Source organism: Lolium rigidum, chromosome 2 (assembly GCF_022539505.1).
Source record: "Lolium rigidum isolate FL_2022 chromosome 2, APGP_CSIRO_Lrig_0.1, whole genome shotgun sequence".
NCBI classification, from domain to species: domain Eukaryota; kingdom Viridiplantae; phylum Streptophyta; class Magnoliopsida; order Poales; family Poaceae; genus Lolium; species Lolium rigidum.
In genome coordinates this window covers 265,583,664-265,600,761 of record NC_061509.1, presented here as the reverse complement: position 1 = coordinate 265,600,761, position 17,098 = coordinate 265,583,664, and positions in this window count along the sequence as shown.

Below are 17,098 nucleotides of genomic sequence, written 5' to 3'. Positions count from 1 at the left end.
TTACTCGTACCGTGGTATGTGGTCTCTTATGAACTCATTCATATGCTTGCAAGACATTAGACGACATTCCACCGAGAGGGCCCAGAGTATATCTATCCATCATCGGGATGGACAAATCCCACTATTGATCCATATGCCTCAACTCATACTTTCCGGATACTTAATCCCACCTTTATAGCCACCCATTTACGCAAAGGGTGTTTGGTGTAATCAAAGTACCTTTCCCGGTATAAGTGATTTACATGATCTCATGGTCATAAGGACTAGGTAACTATGTATCGAAAGCTTATAGCAAACAACTTAATGACGAGATCTTATGCTACGCTTAATTGGGTGTGTCCATTACATCATTCATATAATGATATAACCTTGTTATTAATAACATCCAATGTTCATGATTATGAAACTAATCATCCATTAATCAACAAGCTAGTTTAAGAGGCATACTAGGGACTTCTTGTTTGTCTACATATCACACATGTACTAATGTTTCTGTTAATACAATTCTAGCATGATATATAAACATTTATCATAAACATAGAGATATAAATAATAACTACTTTTATTATTGCCTCTAGGGCATATCTCCTTCAGTCTCCCACTTGCACTAGAGTCAATAATCTAGATTACATTGTAATATACCTAACACCCATGGCATTCTGGTGTTGGTCATGCTTTGCCCTAGGGAGAGCTTTAGTCAACGGATCTGCTACATTCGGATCGTGTGTACTTTGCAAATCTTTACTTCTCCATCTTCGATGTACTCGCGAATCGAGTGGTAACGCAGCTTGATATGCTTCAGCCTCTTGTGTGACCTTGGCTCTTGTGCATTGGCGATGGCACCCATGTTATCACAGTAAATGATTAATGGGTCCAATGCACTAGGAACCACACCGAGCTCTACAATGAACCTCTTCATCCATACCGCTTCTGATGAAGCCTCCGAAGCCGCTATGTACTCCGATTCCGTTGAAGACTTCGCCACCGTGCACTCGCTTCGAGCTTGCCCGACTTCATTGCAGCACCATTCAATATAAACACGTACCCAGATTGTGACTTAGAGTCATCGGGATCAGTTGTTCCAACTTGCATCGGTGTAACCATTTACAACGAGCTCTTGGTCACCTCCATAACAAAGAAACATATCCTTAGTTCTTTTCAAGTACTTCGAGGATATTCTTGACCGCTGTCCGAGTGTTCCATTCCCGGATCACTTTGATATCTCGCTAGTCAAACTAACAAAGCATGTGCTATATCCGGTCTAGTACATAGCATGGCATACATGATAGATCCTATCGCCGAGGCATAGGGGATATTACTCATCCTTTCTCTTTCATTCGCCGTAGCCGGTCCTTGAGTCTTACTCAAGACCTTGCCTCGGTAACATAGGTAAGAATCCTTTCTTACTTTCGTCCATTCTAAATTTCTTTAGAATCTTGTCCAGTATATGTACTCGTGATAGCCCTATTAGGCGTCTTGATCTATCTCTATAAATCTTGATGCCTAATATATACGATGCTTCACCAAGGTCTTTCATTGAAAAACTATTATTCAAATAACCTTTTACATTGCTTAATAGTTCTATATCATTCCCAATTAATAATATGTCATCTACATATAATATCAGGAATGCTACAGAGCTCCCACTCACTTTCTTGTAAATACGAGCCTCTCCATGACACTCGTATAAACCCAAAGTCTTTGATCACCTTATCAAAGCGTCGGTTCCAACTTCTTGATGCTTGCTTCGAGTCCATAGATTGAACGCTGAAGTTTGCATACTTTGTCAGCATTTTTAGGATCGACAAAACCTTTGGGTTGTACCATATACAACTCTTCCTCAATGTCTCCATTAAGGAACGCCGTTTTGACATCCATCTGCCAAATCTCATAATCGAAAAATGCAGCTATTGCTAACAAAATCCTCACGATTTTAGCTTCACTACAGTGAGAAAGTCTCATCGTAGTCAACTCCTTGAATTTGTCGGAAACCCTTTGCGACAAGTCGAGCTTTATAGACAGTAATATTACCATCAGCATCTGTTTTTCTCTTGAAGATCCATTTATTCTCGACGACCTTTCGGCTATCAGGTAAGTCTACCAAAGTCCATACTTTGTTATCATACATGGATCCCATTTCGGATTTCATGGCTTCTTGCCATTTGTTGGAATCTGGGCTCATCATCGCTTCTTCATACGTCGCAGGGTCCTCATCATTGTTATCCACAATCATGACATTTAGACAAGGATCATACCAATCAGGAGTGGCACGTTCCCTTGTCGATCCGCGAGGTTCGGTAGTTTCCTCGTTCGAAGTTTCATGATCATTATCATTAGCTTCCTCTGTTGCCGGTGTAGGCGGTACAGTACAACTTCCGGCATCGCGCTACTCGATCAACGAGTATAGATTCATCAATCTCATCGAGTTCTACTTTTCTTCCAGTCACTTCTTTAGTGAGAAATTCTTTCTCAAGAAAGGTTCCGTTCTTTGCAACAAATATTTTGCCTTCGGATTTGTGATAGAAAGTATACCCTATAGTTTCCTTAGGGTATCCTATGAAGACGCATTTCTCCGCTTTGGGTTCTAGCTTGTCCGGTTGTAACTTTTTTACATAGGCTTCGCAACCCCAAACTTTCAAGAACGACAGCTTAGGTTTCTTATTAAACCATAATTCATACGGTGTCGTTTCTACGGATTTTGATGGTGCTCTATTTAAAGTGAATGCGGCTGTCTCTAATGCATAACTCCAAAATGATAATGGCAAATCAGTAAGAGACATCATAGAACGAACCATATCTAAGAGAGTTCGATTACGACGTTCGGATACACCGTTTCGTTGTGGTGTTCCTGGTGGTGTCAATTGTGAAAGTATTCCGCATTTCTTTAAATGCATGCCAAACTCATAACTCAGATATTCACCTCCACGATCAGATCGTAGAAATTTTATCTTCTTGTTACGTTGATTTTCTACTTCACTTTGAAATTCCTTAAACTTCTCGAAAGTTTCGGATTTATGTTTCATGAAATAGATATACCCATATCTACTCGGATCATCTGTGAAGGTTAGAACATAACGATAACCACCTCGCGATGCTATACTCATTGGTCCGCACACATCGGTATGTATGATTTCCAATAAGTCAGCAGCTCGCTCCATCATACCGTAAAATGGAGTCTTAGTCATTTTTCCCATTAGACATGCTTCGCATCTATCAAGTGACTCAAAGTCAAGTGATTCAAGTAATCCATCAGTATGGAGTTTCTTCATGCGCTTCACTCCAATATGACCAAGACGACAATGCCACATATAAGTAGAATTATCATTCAATTTAATTCGCTTAGCATCAATGTTATGTATATGCGTATCACTACTATCGAGATCTACCACAAATAAGCCATTCTTTTGTGGTGCTCGACCATAAAAGATATTATTCATAAAAATAGAACAACCATTATTCTCAGACTTGAATGAATAACCGTCTTGCATTAAACAAGATCCAGATATAATGTTCATGCTCAACGCGGGTACAAAATAACAATTATTTAGGCTTAAAACTAATCCCGAAGGTAGATGTAGAGGAAGTGTGCCGACAGCGATCACATCGACTTTGGATCCATTTCCAACGCGCATTGTCACTTCATCTTTCAAGTAGTCTTCGTTTATTCTTTAGTTCCTGTTTCGAGTTACAAATATGAGCAACCGAACCAAGTATCAAATACCCGTGTACTAGAACGAGAACCAGTGAGATAAACATCTATAACATGTATATCGAATATACCTTCTTTCTTCTTCTTGACAAGGCCGCTCTTCGGATCAGCCGGATACTTGGAGCAATTACGCTTCCAGTGTCCCTTCTCCTTGCAGAATAGCACTCAGCATCGAGCTTGGGGCCGTTCTTAGGTTTCATAGGAGGCGTGGCAGCTTTCTTGCCACCCTTCTTGAATTTTCCCTTAGACTTGCCCTCGTTTCTTGAAACTAGTGGTTTTGTTGACCATCAACACTTGGTGCTCTTTCTTGATCTCAATCTCAGCAGCTTTCAAGCATGCCAAAGAGTTCAGGTAACTCCTTGTTCATGTTCTGCATATTGTAGTTCATCACAAAGTTCTTGTAACTTGGTGGCAAGTGATTGAAGGACACGATTAATCCCCGATCCGTTAGGAATCACTATTCCCAAGTCACCGAGTTTCTTCGCATGCTCCGGTCATGGCGAGCATGTGCTCACTAATGGAGCTGCCTTCTTCCATCATACAGCTGAAGAAATGTTTCGATGCTTCATAGCATTCCACGGCCGCATGAGTCTCGAAAATAGTCTTTAACTCTTTCATCAACTCATGAGGATCGTGGTGCTCAAAACGTTTTTGAAGATCGGATTCCGGATCGCACAGGATGGCACACTCGAACTTGAGAGTACCGAGTTTTCCGAGTCTCGTAAACAGCTTTTACTTCATCGGTTTCGGCTCGCAGGAGGGTCACCTAGCGGTGCATCAAGCACATATTGCAGTATTTCCGCCAGAGAGGAAGATCCTCACATGACGGAACCAGTCGGTGAAGTTGCTACCGTTGCTCTTAAGCTTTTCTTTCTCTAGGAACTGGTTAAAATTGATTGGGGACGCCATCTCTACAACATATATTTGCAATAGTTTAGACTAAGTTTATGACAAATTGAGTTCAAATTTTAATTCAATATAATTAAAAATCTAGGTGAACTCCCACTCAAAACAATATCCCTCGCATTGTCTTAGTGATCACACGAACCAAATCCACCACACCATAGTCCGATCATCACGAGACAAGGTGTAATTTCAATGGCGAACACTCAAAGTGTTCATCATATCAATCATATGATTCATGCTCTACCTTTCGGTATCACGTGTTCCGAGACCATGTCCGTACATGCTAGGCTCGTCAAGGCCACCTTAGTATCCGCATGTGCAAAATCGGCTTGCACCCGTTGTATGCACTTGTTGATTCTATCACACCCGATCATCACGAGATGCTTCGAAACGACAAGTCTTGGCAACGGTGCTACTAAGGATGAACACTTTATTATCTTGAGATTTTAGTGAGGGATCATCTTATAATGCTACCGTCGCGATCTAAGCAAAATAAGATGCATAAAAGGATTAACATCACATGCAGTTCATATGTGATATGATATGGCCCTTTTGTCTTTGCGCCTTTGATCTTCATCTCCAAAGCACGGATATGATCTCCATCATCTTCGGGCATGATCTCCATCATCGTCGGCGAAGCACCAAGGTCAATGGCGCCGTCTTCATGATTGTCCTCCATGTAGCAACTATTACAACTACTTTGAAATACTACTCAACATGAAATTTAAAGACAACCATAAGGTTCCTGCCGGTTGCCACAATACAATAATGATCATCTCATACATATTCATCATCACATTATGGCCATATCACATCACCAAACCCTGCAAAAACAAGTTAGACGCTTCTAATTTGGTTTGCATATTTTACGTGGTTTAGGGTTTTCGATATAGATCTAATCTACCTACGAACATGAACCACAACGTTGATACTAATGTTGTCAATAGAAGAGTAAATTGAATCTTTACTATAGTAGGAGAGACAGACACCCGCAAAGCCTCTTATGCAATACAAGTTGCATGTCGAACGAGGAACAAGTCTCATGAACGCGGTCATGTAAAGTTAGTCCGAGCCGCTTCATCCCACTATGCCATAAAGATGCAAAGTACTCAACTAAAGATAACAAGAGCATCAACGCCCACAAACCATTGTGTTCTACTCGTGCAACCATCTATGCATAGACACGGCTCGATACCACCGTAGGATAACGTTGCATAGAAAACAAAAATTTTCCTACCGCGAACACGCAATCCAAGCCAAGATGCAATCTAGAAGACGAGTAGCAACGAGGGGGTATCGAGTCTCACCCTTGAAGAGATTCCAAAGCCTACAAGATGAGGCTCTTGTTGCTGCGGTAGACGTTCACTTGCCGCTTGCAAAAGCGCGTAGAAGATCTTGATCACGATCGGTTCCGGCGCCACGAACGGGCAAGCACCTCCGTACTCGGTCACACGTCCGGTTGTTGATGAAGACGACGTCCACCTCCCCGCTCCAGGCGGGCAGCGGAAGTAGTAGCTCCTTCTTGAATCCGACAAGCACGACGGCGTGGTGTCGGTGGTGGTGAAGAAGTCCGGCGGAGCTTCGCTAAGCGTGCGGGAAGTGGAGGAGCGGGGCGGCTAGGGTTTGGGGAGAGGGGGCGCCGGCCACTATAGGGGTGCGGCCACCTTGGTGGTGTTTTAGGTGGCCGGCCCCCTCCCCTTGGCCCTCATTATATAGGTGGAACCCCAAGAGGTGGTGTCCAAGTCTTCGAATAAGACCCGAACCAAATCCTTCCATAGGGGGGCAATCCTAGCCCAACTAGGACTCCCACCCAAAGGTGGGATTCCCACCTCCCATGTGGGGTGGCCGGCCCCTAGGGGGAGTCCACTTGGGACTCCTCCCCCACTAGGGTTGGCCGGCCATGGGGGTGGAGTCCCTTGTGGACTCCACCTTCCTTGGTGGTTTCTTCCGGACTTTTCTAGAACCTTCTAGAACCTTCCATAGAACCTTCCGCGACATTTTATTCACATAAAATGACATCCTATATATGAATCTTATTCTCCGGACCATTCCGGACTCCTCGTGATGTTCGGGATCACATCCGGGACTCCGAACAAATATTCCAACTTCATTCCATATTCAAGAACTACCATTTCAACATCCAACTTTAAGTGTGTCACCCTACGGTTCGAGAACTATGCGGACATGGTTGAGTACTCACTCCGACCAATAACCAATAGCGGGATCTGGAGATCCATAATGGCTCCCACATATTCAACGATGACTTTAGTGATCGAATGAACCATTCACATACATTACCAATTCCCTTTGTCTCGCGATATTTTACTTGTCCGAGGTTTGATCTTCGGTATCACTCTATACCTTGTTCAACCTCGTCTCCTGACAAGTACTCTTTACTCGTACCGTGGTATGTGGTCTCTTATGAACTCATTCATATGCTTGCAAGACATTAGACGACATTCCACCGAGAGGGCCCAGAGTATATCTATCCATCATCGGGATGGACAAATCCCACTATTGATCCATATGCCTCAACTCATACTTTCCGGATACTTAATCCCACCTTTATAGCCACCCATTTACGCAGTGGTGTTTGGTGTAATTAAAGTACCTTTCCGGTATAAGTGATTTACATGATCTCATGGTCATAAGGACTAGGTAACTATGTATCGAAAGCTTATAGCAAACAACTTAATGACGAGATCTTATGCTACGCTTAATTGGGTGTGTCCATTACATCATTCATATAATGATATAACCTTGTTATTAATAACATCCAATGTTCATGATTATGAAACTAATCATCCATTAATCAACAAGCTAGTTTAAGAGGCATACTAGGGACTTCTTGTTTGTCTACATATCACACATGTACTAATGTTTCGGTTAATACAATTCTAGCATGATATATAAACATTTATCATAAACATAGAGATATAAATAATAACTACTTTTATTATTGCCTCTAGGGCATATCTCCTTCAATGGTGATGTAGAGTCCTCCGGTGATGATTCCCCTCTCCGGCAGGGTGCCGGAGGCGATCTCCTGAATCCCCCGAGATGGGATTGGCGGCGGCGGCTTCTCTGGAAATTTTCTCGTATCGTGGCTCTCGGTAATAGGGTTTTTGCGACGGAGACAATAAATAGGCGAAGGGGCAGAGTCGGTGGAGTCCCGAGGTGGGGTCCCCACCTGGCGGCGCGGCCAAGGGGTGGCCCGCACCCCCCTATGGTGTGGGATCATCGTGGCCCCCCTTCGTCTCTCCTTCGGACTCTGTGAAGCCCCTGGAAAAATAGGAACGTGGCCTTTTGTTTCGTCCAATTCCGAGAATATTTCATGTGTAAGATTTCTGAAACAAAAAACAGCAGAAAACAGGAACTGGCGCTTCGGCATCTTGTTAATAGGTTAGTGCCGGAAAATGTATAAAAATGATATAAAGTGTATATAAAATATGTGAGTATTGTCATAAAACTAGCATGGAACATAAGAAATTATAGATACGTTTGAGACGTATCAAGCATCCCCAAGCTTAGTTCCTACTCGCCCTCGAGTAGGTAAACGATAACAAGGATAATTTCGAAGTGACATGCTACTATCATAATGTTGATCAATACTATTGTAAAGCATATGAGATGAATGAAGTGATTCAAAGCAATGGTAAAGACAATGACTAAATAACTGAATCATATAGCAAAGACTTTTCATGAATAGTACTTTGAAGACAAGCATCAATAAGTCTTGCATAAGAGTTAACTCATAAAGCAATAAATTCTTAATAGAAGGTTTTGAAGCAACACAAAGGAAGATATAAGTTTTAGAAGTTGCTTTCAACTTCAACATGTATATCTCATGGATAATTGTCAACACAAAGTAATATGATGAGTGCAAATAAGCAAGTATGTAGGAATCAATGCACACAGTTGACACAAGTGTTTGCTTCTAAGATAGAAAGAAGTAGGTAAACTGACTCAACATAAAGTAAAAGAAAGGCCCTTCGGAGAGGGAAGCAGGGATTACTTATGTGCTAGAGCTTTTTATTTTGAAAACATGGAAACAATTTTGTCAACATCATATAAGTTGCAAGCCTCATGCATCGAATACCAATAGTGCTCGCACCTTGTCCTAATTAGCTCGGATTTCCATGGATTATCATTGCATTACATATGTTTCAACCAAGTGTCACAAAGGGGTACCTCTGTGCCGCCTGTACAAAGGTCCAAGGAGATAGATCGCATTTGATTTCTCATTTTTGATAGATCTCAACTTGAGGACATCCATACCGGGACAACATAGAAAACAGATAATGGACTCCTCTTTAATGCTTAAGCATTCAACAACAGATAATATTCTCATAAGAGACTGAGGATTAATGTCCAAACTGAAACTTCCACCATGATACATGGCTTTGGTTGGCGGCCCAATGTTCTTCTCTAACCATATGCATACTCAAACCATTTAATCATGAAAAATCACCCTTACTTCAGACAAGACGAACATGCATAGCAACTCACATGATATTCAACAAAAGTGTAACAGTTGATGGCGTCCCCAGAAACATGGTTACCGCTCAACAAGCAACTTATAAGAAATAAGATACATAAGCTACCTATTCTTCACCACAATAGTTTTTAGGCTACTTTCCCATGAGCTATATATTGCAAAGACAAGGAATGAAATTTTAAAGGTAGCACGCAAGCAATTTACTTTGGAATGGCAGAGAAATACCACATAGTAGGTAGTTATGGTGGACACAAATGTCATAGGTTTTTGCTCAAGGTTTTGGATGCACGAGAAGCATTTCCTCTCAGTACAAGGCTTTGGCTAGCAAGGTTGTTTGAAGCAAACACAAGTATGAACCGGTACAACAAAACTTACATAAGAACATATTGCAAGCATTATAAGACTCTACACTGTCTTCCTTGTTGTTCAAACACTTTTACCAGAAAATATCTAGACTTTAGAGAGACCAATCATGCAAACCAAATTTCAACAAGCTCTACAGTAATTCTCCACTAATAGGTTCAAACTACATGATGCAAGAGCTTAAACATGATCTATTTGAGAGCTCAAAACAATTGCCAAGTATCAAATTATTCAAGATAATATACCAATTACCACATGAAGTATTTTCTGTTTCCAATCAAATAGCAATGAACGAAGCAGTTTTCAACCTTCGCCATGAACATTAAAAGTAAAGCTAAGAACACCAGTGTTCATATGAACAAGCGGAGCGTGTCTTTCTCCCACATAAGGAATGCTAGGATCCAATTTTATTCAAACACAAACAAAAATAAAAACATGCAGACGCTCCAAGTAAAGCACATAAGATGTGGCGGAATAAAAATATAGTTTCACTAGAGGTGACCTGATAAGTTGTCGATGAAGAAGGGGATGCCTTGGGCATCCCCAAGCTTAGATGCTTGATTCTTCTTGAAATATGCAGGGATGAACCACAGGGGCATCCCCAAGCTTAGACTTTTCACTCTTCTTGATCATATTATATCATCCTCCTCTCTTGACCCTTGAAAACTTCCTCCACACCAAACTCAAAACAATCTCATTAGAGGGTTAGTGCATAATAAAAAATTCACATGTTCAGAGAGGACATAATCATTCCTAACACTTCTGGATATTACCCAAAGCTACTGAAAGTTAATGGAGCAAAGAAATCCATTCAACACAGTAAAAGAGGCAATGTGAAATAAAAGGCAGAATCTGTCAAAACAGAACAGTCCGTAAAGACGAATTTTTTCAAGGAACTTAACATGCTCAGGTGAAGAAGCTCAAATTGAATGAAAGTTGCGTACATATCTGAGGATTACTCATGATTTTTTGCAGATTTTTCTGAGTTTCCTACAGAGAGATATACTCAAATTCGTGACAGCAAGAAATCTGTTTCTGCGCAGTAATCCAAATCTAGTATCAACCTTACTATAAAATACTTTACTTGGCACAACAATGCAATAAAGTAAAGATAAGAAGAGGTTTCTACAGTAGAAACAACTTCCAAGATACAAATATAAAACAAAAATTTCAGAAGTTAAATAATGGGTTGTCTCCCATAAGCGATTTTCTTTAACGCCTTTCAGCTAGGCGCAGAAAGTGTAAATCAAGTAACATCAAGAGATGAAGCATCAACATCATAATTTGTTCTAATAATATAATCAAAAGTCAACTTCATTCTATTTCTAAGGAAGTGTTCCATACCTTTCTTAAGAGGGAATTGATATTTAATATTTCCTTCCTTCATATCAATAATAGCACCAATAGTTCGAAGAAAGGGTCTTCCCAAAATAATAAGACAAGATGCATTGCATTCAGTATCCAAGACAACAAAATCAACGGGGACAAGGTTATTGTTAACCGTAATGTGAACATTGTCAATCCTCCCCAAAGGTTTCTTTATAGAATTATCAGCAAGATTAACATACAAATAACAATATTTCAATGGTGGCAAGTCAAGCATATCATAAAGTTTCTTAGGCATAACAGAAATACTTGCACCAAGATCACATAAAGCATTACAATCAAAATCATTGACCTTCATCTTAATGATGGGCTCCCAACCATCTTCCAACTTCCTAGAAATAGAAGTTTCAAGTTTTAATTTCTCTTCTCTAGCTTTAATGAGAGCATTTGTAATATGTTTTGTAACGGCCAAATTTATAGCACTAGCATTAGGACTTCTAGCAAGTTTTTGCAAGAACTTAATAACTTCAGAGATATGACAATTATCAAAATCTAAACCATTATGATCTAAAGCAATGGGATCATTGTCCCCAATATTCTGAAAAATTTCAGCACTTTTATCACAAACAGTTTCAGCAGTTTCAGCACTTTCAGGCAATTTTGCACGCTTTGTATTAGGAGTAGAAACATTGCCAACACCAATTATTTTACCATTGATAGTAGGAGGTTTAGCAACATGTGAAGCATCAATATTACTAGTGGTGGTAATAGTCCAAATTTTAGCTACATTATTCTCTTTAGCAAGTTTTTCTTCTCTCTCCCACCTAGCATGCAATTCAGCCATCAATCTAATATTTTCATTAATTCGAACTTGTATAGCGTTTGCTGCACTGTTCAAAAAATCGGCCGAGATACCGATTTATCGGCCGATTTATCGTGAATCGGGTGGTAACCGATAAGATTTTAGCCTCTCAGCTAATTTATCACTCCACCGATATTTTGGCCGATTTTCAGTTCGATGACCGATATTTTGGCCGATTTTCAATGAAATTTCGCTGAAATTCGGTCTGGCAGTCGTTATTTTTGTTCTATTGTCTTGTAGAACTATACATTAGCTCAAAAATTTCATTTTTATTGATTCAAATGCAAGAAATCAAGGTAATACTTCTGTTCAATGCTTCAATATTATCTATGCATAGCATATTATATAAAATTTAGTGCTGAAAATTAGAATTTACAAAAAAAATTAGCCGATAAATGGCCGACCGATAAAATCGATTAATCGTCCGATAAGCGATTAATCTCCATTTTAAGGCTGTCCGATAAGTTAGCGATTCACGATTTCTTGAACATTGGTTTGCTGTAGCAAATGAATTAATATCTTTATCTTCATTAGGCATAACTTTCAATTTTAAAAGATCAACATCAGCAGCAAGACTATCAACCTTAGAAGCAAGAACATCAATTTTACCAAGCTTTTCTTCAACAGATTTATTAAAAGCTGTTTGTGTACTAATAAATTCTTTAAGCATGGATTCAAGACCAGAGGGTACACTCCTACTATTATTGTAAGAATTACCATAACCATTACCATTATTAGAAGGATATGGCCTATAGTTGTTACCAAAATTATTCCTATAAGCATTGTTGTTGAAATTACTATTTTTAATGAAGTTCACATCAACATGCTCTTCTTGAGCAACCAATGAATCTAAAGGAACATTATTAGGATCAACATTAGATCTACCATTAACAAGCATAGACATAATAACATCAATCTTATCACTCAAGGAGGAGGTTTCTTCAATAGAATTTACCTTCTTACCTTGTGGAGTCCTTTCAGTGTGCCATCCAGAGTAGTTGATCATCATATTATCAAGAAGCTTTGTTGCGGCACCCAAAGTGATGGACATAAAAGTACCTCCAGCAGTTGAATCCAATAGGTTCTTCGAAGAAAAATTCAATCATGCATAAAAGGTTTGGATGATCATCCAAGTAGTTAGTCCATGGGTAGGGCAATTTTTTACCAAAGATTTCATTCTTTCCCATGCTTGGGCAACATGTTCATTATCCAATTGATTAAAATTCATTATGCTACTTCTCAAAGATATAATTTTAGCAGGAGGATAATATCTACCAACGAAAGCATCCTTACATTTAGTCCATGAATCAATACTATTCTTAGGCAAAGATAGCAACCAATTTTTAGCTCTTCCTCTTAAGGAGAAAGTAAACAATTTCGGTTTTATATGTCCCCATCTACATCCTTATACTTTTGCATTTCACAAAATTCAACAAAATTATTAAGATGGGCAGCAGCATCATCAGTATTAACACCAGAAAATTGCTCTCTAATAACAAGATTTAGCAAAGCAGATTTAATTTCATAAAATTCTGCTGTAGTAGCAGGTGGAGCAATAGGTGTGCATATGAAATCATTATTATTTGTGCTAGTGAAATCACACAACTTAGTGTTCTCAGGAGTATTCATTTTAACAGTAGTAAAAATAAGTAAAGCAAACTAAATTAAGTAAAGTAAAACAAGTAACTAATTTTTTTGTGTTTTTGATATAAAGAAAGCAAACAAAACAAAAAATAAAATAAAGTAAAGCAAGACAATAAACAAAGTAAAGAGATTGGATGTGGGAGACTCCCCTTGCAGCGTGTCTTGATCTCCCGGGCAACGGCGCTAGAAAACACTCTTGATGGCGCGTGAAGCACACGTCCGTTGGGAACCCCAAGAGGAAGGTGTGATGCGCACATCAGCAAGTTTTCCCTCAAAAAGAAACCAAGGTTATCGAACCAGTAGGAGATGAAGGCCACGTGAAGGTTGTTGGTGAAGGAGTGTAGTGCGGTGCAACACCAGGGATTCCGGTGCCAACGTGGAACCTGCACAACACAATTAAAATACTTTGCCCCAACTTAACAGTGAGGTTGTCAATCTCACCGGCTTGCTGTAAAAAAAGGATTAAACGTATGGAGTGGAGAATGATGTTTGTTTGCAAAGAACAGTAGAGAACAATGATTGCCGTAGATTGTATTCAGATGTAAAAGAATGGACCGGGGTCCACAATTCACTAGTGGTGTCTCTCCAATAAGATAAATAGCATGTTGGGTGAAAAAATTACAGTTGGGCAATTGAAAAATAGAGAGGGCATAATAATGCACATACATATCATGATGACTAATATGAGATTTACTTAGGGCATTACGCCAAAGAACATAGACCGCTATCCAGCATGCATCTATGCCTAAAAAGTCCACCTTCGGGTTAGCATCCGCACCCCTTCCAGTATTAAGTTGCAAACAATAGACAATTGCATTAAGTACTGTGCGTAATGTAAACAATACAAATATCCTTAGACAAAGCATTGTTGTTTTATCCCTAGTGGCAACAGCACATCCATAACCTTAGAACTTTCTGTCACTGTCCCAGATTCAATCGAGGCATGAACCCACTATCGGGCATAAATACTCCCTCTTGGAGTCACAAGTATCAACTTGGCCAGAGCCTCTACTAGCAACGGAGAGCATGCAAGATCATAAACAACACATATATGATAGATCAATAATCAACTTGACATAGTATTCCATATTTATCGGATCCCAACAAACACAACATGTAGCATTACAAATAGATGATCTTGATCATGATAGGCAGCTCACAAGATCTAAACACATGATAGCACAAGAGGAGAAGACAACCATCTAGCTACTGCTATGGACCCATAGTCCAAGGATGAACTACTCACGCATCAGTCCGGAGGCGGGAATGGTGATGTAGAGTCCTCCGGTGATGATTCCCCTCTCCGGCAGGATGCCGGAGGCGATCTCCTGAATCTCTCGAGATGGGATTGGCAGCGGCGGCGTCTCTGGAACTTTTCTCGTATCGTGGCTCTCGGTAATAGGGTTTTCACGACGGAGACAATAAATAGGCGAAGGGGCAGAGTCGGTGGAGTCCCGAGGTGGGGTCCCCACCTGGCGGCGCGGCCAAGGGGTGGCCCGTGCCCCCCTATGGTGTGGGCTCCTCGTGGACCCCCTTCGTCTCTCCTTCGGACTCCATGAAGCCCCTAGAAAAATAGGAACGTGGCCTTTTGTTTCGTCCAACTCCGAGAATATTTCCTGTGTAAGATTTCTGAAACCAAAAACAGCAGAAAACAGGAACTGGCGCTTCGGCATCTTGTTAATAGGTTAGTGCCGAAAAATGCATAAAATGATATAAAGTGTTTATAAAACATGTGAGTATTGTCATAAAACTAGCATGGAACATAAAAAATTATAGATACGTTTGAGACGTATCAGTGGACTAGGCTATGTGCCGAAACTGCGATAACTTTTGCATCCGGACTCCGCTTTCGATGAGCTTGGGCTCGTTTGAATCATGACAACGAGCCCTACAACATTATGCATAGAAACATCATAGTCCAACTATTGAGTAAGAAACATATATAATATAAAAGGTTTTGACCTATCTATAAAAGAGACACCGGTAAAACCTCCAAGCTCGAAAACGCAATAGAAGATGCATACGAATTCCGTTTTCGATGAACTTGGGCTTGTTGTAAATCTAGCAACAAGGTCAAGAACCTCACACAGAGAAACACCAAGTGACATGGGCATACCCTTCGGGTACCCATTATTAGTATACCTGGCTCGGCCCAATATGGAGAAGACCAAATATGGAGAAGGCCCAACAAGGCAACTCGAAGAAGTAGTCAACTAGGACTCTTGTAAAACCCTAGGCTGGTTGCATATATAAAGCTAGCCAGGGCACCCGAAATAGAGAGGACAACAGATAGACAGAATATAGACAACATAGCTCCGCTACGGCGGCACCCTGTAAACACATCTATGATCATATACTGGATTGCTAGCAGCACGTAGGGATCCTCCACCGAGGGGACCCGAAGCTGGGTACGTCGTGTGCCTAATCTCGCTCCCGAAATCTCCATCGTCGCTCTCTCCCGAAACCCAAGTCTACAATACGTAGGCATTGGCGAGGTGATCCCTCGTCAATTGGCGCCGTCTGTGGGAATTGCGACGACTGGATTTTGTTATTCGGGCGGGATCCGTCGACTTTATCATCAACATCAACGAAATCAGAAGATCAGAGAAGCTCGAGATCCAATCTTTCAGATGCCACAGCCGTCACGGTCCATCGGAAAAAAGGCGTGGAGTAGCACGCTGCGTGCGTGAGTTGCAAGTTCAAAGAAGAATCAGCTATACTTCCTGGCATGCGAATCATCACGTCGGGCGCACCACGGCAATGATACAAGCAGCTCAAGTTCCAATGAAGATGATTAATGAATCATTAGCGTGGCTATCCCATCGTGAAGGCCTCCAAGCCAAATTTCTTTCTCCGATCTTTTTTTTTCTCTTTATAATTCTCCACATGCTGATTTGCTTTGCATGTACCGCATGATTTGAGTCGGGCCACAAAGATGAAAGTGCTCATGGCAAGTAGGATAACGAAGTTCAGCTGCACAGCTTCGACGTTGCATGTATATACTGGTCGACATCGCGTCATCGTCCTCAAAAGCGACTATTTACGAAATCAAGAAGCCAAAATCAGAAGTAGACAACGCTACCTCATCTGATCATGGTGATCTAAGCCGGCGAATCATCTTGTTTGAGTTTCAGCCACGTGAACTCGCAATCCGACGCAAATATTATCAGGTCCTATATTTTCAATTAATTATTATTTCCAAATTTACTTGGCCAAGTATTTTTCGGTTTGTGCTGTTATTTGCGCGCAGATTTCCGCGCTCCAATACAACTTTAGATCGGAACAAGCTCCGGATACTTCGCCGCATGTAATCGCATGCTCGGGGGCTCGCCCGCTGCGAACTCGACAACGCGCACCAGCTCTGCTTGGAGGCTCGCCCGCCCTAAACGCCGCACGGCTCCGCTTCATCGGCTGCGTCCGCTTCATCGACTCCGTCAGTCGGAGGACCTGCTCTCATGTCGGCTCCGCCTCACCCGATAAAAAAGCTAAGTGTTCCTCTTTCAAGAGTCGATTATTATTTACTTTCGTCACGCCGGAATACTCGGGGCTGCGCCATTACTTCGTTACCACAAATATGCTCGGTTACTTGGTGAAATTCTTTTCTTCGGCTCTGGATATAACTTCTCCGGCTTCGGCTCAGTGGAATTATTTTCTTCGACTTAGTGGCTTTATCTTCTTCGGCTCAGTGGATTTAATTTCTTCGGATTACTGGATTGGTTTTCTTTGGTTAATAATTGGTTCACTTATACAATATTACCCGATGTGTTTCCGGGTCAATGGACTCATCTTC